Below are 6,614 nucleotides of genomic sequence, written 5' to 3' on the forward strand. Positions count from 1 at the left end.
GGAGCTGGGTGCGGAGCTGGCACCGCGAGGATCTCCGACGCCGAAACACAGAGGACGTCAGCCGAGAGCCTCCGGCGCGGAGCAGGCACAGGAGCTGGGTGCCGAGCTGGCACCGCGAGGATCTCCGACGCCGAAACACAGAGGACGTCAGCCGAGAGCCTCCGGCGCGGAGCAGGCACAGGAGCTGGGTGCCGAGCTGGCACCGCGAGGATCTCCGACGCCGAAACACAGAGGACGTCAGCCGAGAGCCTCCGGCGCGGAGCAGGCACAGGAGCTGGGTGCGGAGCTGGCACCGCGGGGATCTCCGACGCCGAAACACAGAGGACGTCAGCCGAGAGCCTCCGGCGCGGAGCAGGCACAGGAGCTGGGTGCGGAGCTGGCACCGCGAGGATCTCCGACGCCGAAACACAGAGGACGTCAGCCGAGAGCCTCCGGCGCGGAGCAGGCACAGGAGCTGGGTGCGGAGCTGGCACCGCGAGGATCTCCGACGCCGAAACACAGAGGACGTCAGCCGAGAGCCTCCGGCGCGGAGCATGCTGCTTGAGGGAGAGGCCTTTGCTGTGGATGCCCCCCCTCCACCGTCTACCCCCGAGACCAGAACCTTTCTGGAGGCTGCGGGGTCCTCCCAGAGCCAGGCGGGTTCCCTCAAAAGGGTTTGAGTGTCCCCACTGCAGGCTGTGGGGTCCACCCAGGGCCAGGCGGATCCCCTCAAACGGGTTTGAGCGTCCCACCTCCAGCGCTGTCATTAAACTATCAAAACAAAAAACTCTTTCGAAAAAACTAACCTCTGCTGGGTCCATAGTTTGGTCGGTTTGTTCTGTTACGGTTTGAAGGGAGGAGATGGGCCCAGGATGCAGAGGTTATCAAACAAAAGGTATTTAATATAATAAAAAGGTTTAAACAAGACAAAAACAAAACAGGAACACTAACATAAGTAACTGGCGACAAGGCGCACAGAGAACAAGGAACGAGGAAGCTGGTCGAGACAGCTGGAAGAAACAAACCTATTCTCACGACGTGGGGAGAAAACAACTAGTACAAACCGACAGAGGACAAAGGGAAACACAGAGGCTTAAATACAAGAAGGAAGGCAGGGGCAATTACACACAGGTGAAACACATGAGGATTGGGGACGACAATCAAAGACAGGAAGTGAGACACCGAGAAGCTGGAACAAGACAGTGAAAGTGAAGCTACAAAATAAAACAGGAAGTAGAAAACACAAAGACTGAAATTAACAAACTAAAATGACAGGACACCACAGTGACATTGCATCAAGGTTCAGTTAATGCACATGAAAAAGGTCACACACCCACAAAGAGATGCACACAAACACTGACTGACTTACCGGACAGGTGTATTGCACCTCATCAACAGCGTACTTCTCCTTGAAGTGCTCTTTAGGAAAGATCCTGTCAAAAGATGCAAAACACACAAGTTGAAAAGAAGAGTTCAATAAACACAGTAAAAGACAAAAATATATGGATTATGCTTCAGTTTAGCAAAAACTATTTATGGATTCAGAAGCAAGACCAGAGGGACAAAGCAAAACTAATGACAACATTGAAAAATTGTTGTGCTGATTAAGTAACTCCTTAGTGAAATTGGCTTATTATAAAGATGACAGGAATGATGAGAGGTTTATAGCAATTACCTTGTTGCCAAATGTGTGAATTATTATTGTTAATCTGCAATCAAATTTCCTCTTATCGAGGATTTGGGGCATTTTGCAAAAGGATTAATTATTCCAAATCAAGAAATAAGTATATTTAAAAAATCTATTATTTGAGCAATTCATTCAGTCAGAAATTACTATGTTGTAAATATATGATGGATTAACAATTAACTAACTTAATTTAAATACAATCTAACTGTGAAGCAAATTACTCCCAGCTGTGCGGTTGCTGGTGAGGATTGTTGGCCATGCACACAGCTCTGTGAGGATCGGTGGGACTCACTCTCCCATCCAGTTGGCATAGCTGTCAGTTAGTTTGGGAAAGAAGAGGATGGATTTCCCGGGGTCCACATCAATGGCTCTGTAACAGTCAGCCTCAGTTACTCCAAAGGCCCAGTGGAGGAAGGACTCCTGCAGAAAAGAAACCATCAGTAAGGAGAACAAATTTAAGGGGACATATTATGCCCATTTTATCGCAAGTTGATATGGTTCCTTGGGGTAATTTTTTGGTCAAAATACCACAAGGATCATTTAAAACAGCACCCTTTTTACCCTGTCTAAAACAGCCCTCCTCAGAATGACCTGTTTTGAGTGTCATTCCCCCCCCCCTCTCACCAACACCCCCCTCCCATACGACGCACTCTAGCGTATAGTTTCTGACAAAAAGGAACCACAACAAATCGCGGGAGTTGTTTTTTTCCAGAGTTTTTGGGACGGTAGACATGCCAGATACCCAAATTAACATGTAGAAGCACAACAAAAATGGAAGATTTCATAATGTCTCCCCTTTATGAAAATTATAAGTCAGACGGAAGAAAGCAGGGTGACAGCATATTCTGCTCAGATGATGATATGAGGAAAAACTAGGATGCTGTGCACTTTAAGTTGGATTTACTGAGGTGTATACATAACTCAGCAAAGACATGTTTAAGGAAAAAACGAGATCAGGAACACAACTGATTTCTCTGTAAGGCAGGTGTGACACATTTTTGCAATCCATTAATGCTGGCTATCATTTTATTATATTGAACTTTTAGGGTAATCAAAAAAGGTTTGATTAAAATGATTACAAGTTATGGGGTGTACATTTTATGTCCAATAGTCTCTTCTTTAAAATAATGCTTATGACAAAAACGTGTCTGTCTGTATCAGTCCTGCGGCCATCTGCTCTATGTGTTGATTTACCCACACAGACAAAAGACCTGCTACACTGGTTCCCAACATGGAGCTCAACAGACAGTGGTGAATGGCATGGACTTGCCAGGACTACAAGCGGATACGGCACTCAGCCACTCCAAGTGCACCTTTACGACCATCGGCACTTATCGAGATCCTGTTGGAACGTGTTAGTATCAACCTCATCGGGAGATTTCACAGAACCACACAAGGACCATCACTTTGTGTTGCTCCTTGTGGATAATGAAATGTAATATCCGGATGCAGTGCCATTGCATATCATTTCTGCAAAACAATATTGGTGAAGGCAATGTCCTGGGTGGGGATCTCAAAAGATATCCTAACCAACCAGGGAACCCATTTCACGTCAAGCACACTTAAGGAACTAATGGTATGTTCTCAGACTGGGTATAAAAAACATAAGTTGACCTTCATGAACAGAAAGGACGAACATGTTTCTTTGAATAGAGCGGGGGAGGTGAGATCCAATCTGAGATCCAATCACCAGACGCATGTGGGGCCACATTTTAACGCCAGGTGTGAAAGCACACACTCAGAGCTGTCCACTTGTGATCGGATCACAGAAACCACAGGTCAATACCAGGTGTGTACACCACCTATGATCTGTTCCATTGAGAGTAACTGAACCTGTGTACTGGTAGAGACAGGCTGACAACGCACTGGGAGACCTTCAGCCCCTTTGCTTGAGAACTGTGTCAGGAAACCCGCTACAGCTACATCTCCCATCTCCCATCTGCCTCATCAATGGATGATGTTAATGATACGATCAACTATATTATTTCGTTTTTTCACCTGGTTGACCTTTTTGGCCATATTTTCTCTTACTCTGTATGTTAGGCAGTGAATGTTCATTCTGCCAATAACTGCTTACTGGCAGATAGGTGTAGATTCATCAATAGAGGAGGAAAGGGAGAGGAAACTAAATTGTAGCGGAAAGAAACAGACAAGCTTATTAACAAAGAAAGCTTATTAACAAAGAAAACTGTCAGTCTGTTGAAAAAAAGAGTATTTGAATAAACACTTCCCTATAAAGTTTGAACAGTTCTAACCCATTTTTAATTTGTTTCGGGGAAAAAAATACAATTTAAGACTAATGCCAGGTTAAATGGAAATGTCAGAGCCTGAAATTTGCTACATCAATTAAAATAATTAGTGTTTTTGATTTATAGAGAAGGTAGATGAACCAGACAGGGTTTCATTAGACCTTATTTATCACTTTTATTTAACAAATAAAGCATAAGAAACAAGGTTAAATAGGGTTAGAAAAGTTTTGTTTATTTTGAGTAAATGTGTGGTTTTAAATATTCATTGCTATTTGCAACCAGTATCGGAGAAAACATAGAAGCCTAATTCGTCCTCAAAACAACGCACTAAATGTTTTTAAACACAGACAGGTCTGAGAGGAAAGGGAGACACGGGACTGGATGGCAGAATCATTGGTACACATGGTGAACAAGACAACTACGATCAGTCAACTATTAATTGTATATATATATAAAATCAATCTAATAAAAATAATTTCTGAGTGACACCATGTAAAATTGGAAGTAGCCATGGACATGTACAAACTAAGATATGTGGAGAGAAACTACCAAAGGCACTGAATTTTCAGCACCAATTATATTTTTGTGTAATCGGCTTAAGGTCCTTAAAACCCTTCTTCTTAACTTCACTGTATATACTGTGGGGCAGTATTTACTGATATCTTACTTAGACTTTTTCTACACATTGTTTATAATAACTTCTACTATAATACTTCTTCAGATACTAATAACTTCTACGTATACTTGATACTTTTGTTTATAAAGAAAAGTTGAAACCACAACCTTCAATCAGGAGCACAAATCAGTCTTTAAATAAATAACTAATAACAAGGCATTTATCATGATAATTATGGATTCAGTATTGACTTATATTATTTGTATTTTGAAATAAATTTTGGGCAAGGCAAGTTTACTTGTAGAGCACACTTCAACAATAAGGCAAATCAAAGTACTTTACATAAATTACAAAAGACACTATGAAAATGTGTAAAAGCATCACAAGACAATATAAACAGCATTACAAAGAAATTGAAATAGTAAAATGCAATATAAAATAATATATACTTATCATAAGATATGAAAGAGTTAAAATGACAGTGCAGTGTCAGAAATTAGTAATTATTTAATTTGATAAAAGGCCATAACAACAGCGCTGTTAATATTTGCATCAGATTTTTGTGCAATTTCAAATAATTCTCCTGAATTCTTATCTAATAAAATCTCTTCAGAAAACATAACACATAATAATAATCTTAGTTATGAATTATAAACATAACATTTTAATTCAACACTCAATATTTCCATTCCAACCATGTAGGGAAGCTTAATTACTTAACAGGATTCCAAGTACATGTAATTACCTTTATTGTTAGAAAACCAACTGAGTTGTGAGACATTTAGAAGCGAATTTAAAAGGGTAGAGGATGCTGCCTCTTGTTTTGATTCTGCACTGGTGCTTTTACAGTAAGATCAATAGGGGGAGATGCAACTCTCTTTTGACACAGTGCAGGGGAAGTCTGAGAAATAATTAATTATTATGACTGACTGCAGAGACACAATGCTGGTAATGCGAAATAATTTGTTAGAAAACACAACATCCAGGGACAGATGACAGACAGCACACACACTGAGTAACATGAGCCAATTGCACTGTAAAAGGTAAATGTCTGATGATGAAGTACATGGCAGCAATATAATATAATGCCTGTCTCTCATCCTCCAAAATAAAGTTTTTCAATAATTTTACAAAATGTAATTGACAGTTCCAATACTGATGGATAGAAGTGATCTTAAATGTTTATTTGAAAGTTTATGTGGATACTTTCTACACACACAAACCAAATGCTGTAGCTCATTGAGTGAAAGATAGTTTAATATTCTGTACAGATTATAATATAATGTATTTTCAACATATCATTTGCACATATATCAACTTGTATATAATGCCTATAGGGCTATTTGGACTTAATATTCATAGGATAATGAATATTGAACATTGATTATCAGATTGTATTAATACGATTCCTAACCTTTCCACCATCCTTTCTTCCAATGCAGTCTAAACTAAATGAGGCCACTGCTCCCAGTAAGTTGCACCTAATTTGAACTACACACAGTTTTTCTCACTACTCATTATACCCATATGCATATATTTGCTATATCTAAAAGGCCACCGTATAATCCAATCAGAGTCATCCTTGTTATTCTTGCAAAATACGATGATCTTACAGAAAAGTCAAGATAGTTCATGAACTAATCATAAGCCTCATTCACACTCTTTCCTGACACACACATAAATATATATATATCATCACGTTACACACTTTTGTTGTTTCCCCTCAGTGACCCCCTGGCAGACAGCAAATGTTTCTGCTGGAAGCACAAAGGAAGACTCTGGGACACCAGGCATCAAGCCACCCCTGTCACTGTAGACTGAGTGCCAATTCCCCTGCATCCTAAGTTGTTATCTCTCATACCAGCTGTAAGTTGTGCTGATACAGTTGAACTGCCCGGCTTTGAACTCAACACTTCGCTCCTTGCGGGCCTTGGACATTTGCAAAAGAAGGAGGGGCGTCTTCAAAGACACGAGGACTTGGAGGACAGAAAAGGGCCAAAATAAATTCATGTTTAGGCCATCAACAAAGTCCACCCGACTTGGGGACACACATACTAACTTCACATTTCTCATGGTCCTGCAG

General features: G+C 41.0%; 1 long non-coding RNA gene across 1 annotated transcript; it reads right to left on the bottom strand.

The window, feature by feature from the left end:
* Positions 1–1,367: 1,367 nt before the first annotated feature.
* On the bottom strand, positions 1,368–6,340 carry LOC128443591 (uncharacterized). Its single transcript, XR_008339063.1, has 3 exons — positions 6,240–6,340; positions 1,959–2,086; positions 1,368–1,412 (listed from the first exon to the last, which is right to left on the bottom strand). It is a non-coding gene; the product is annotated as an uncharacterized LOC128443591 (long non-coding RNA).
* Between the last annotated feature and the right edge of the window lie 274 nt (positions 6,341–6,614).

Source organism: Pleuronectes platessa, chromosome 1 (genome assembly GCF_947347685.1).
Source record: "Pleuronectes platessa chromosome 1, fPlePla1.1, whole genome shotgun sequence".
In the NCBI taxonomy this organism is placed as follows: Eukaryota; Metazoa; Chordata; class Actinopteri; order Pleuronectiformes; family Pleuronectidae; genus Pleuronectes; species Pleuronectes platessa.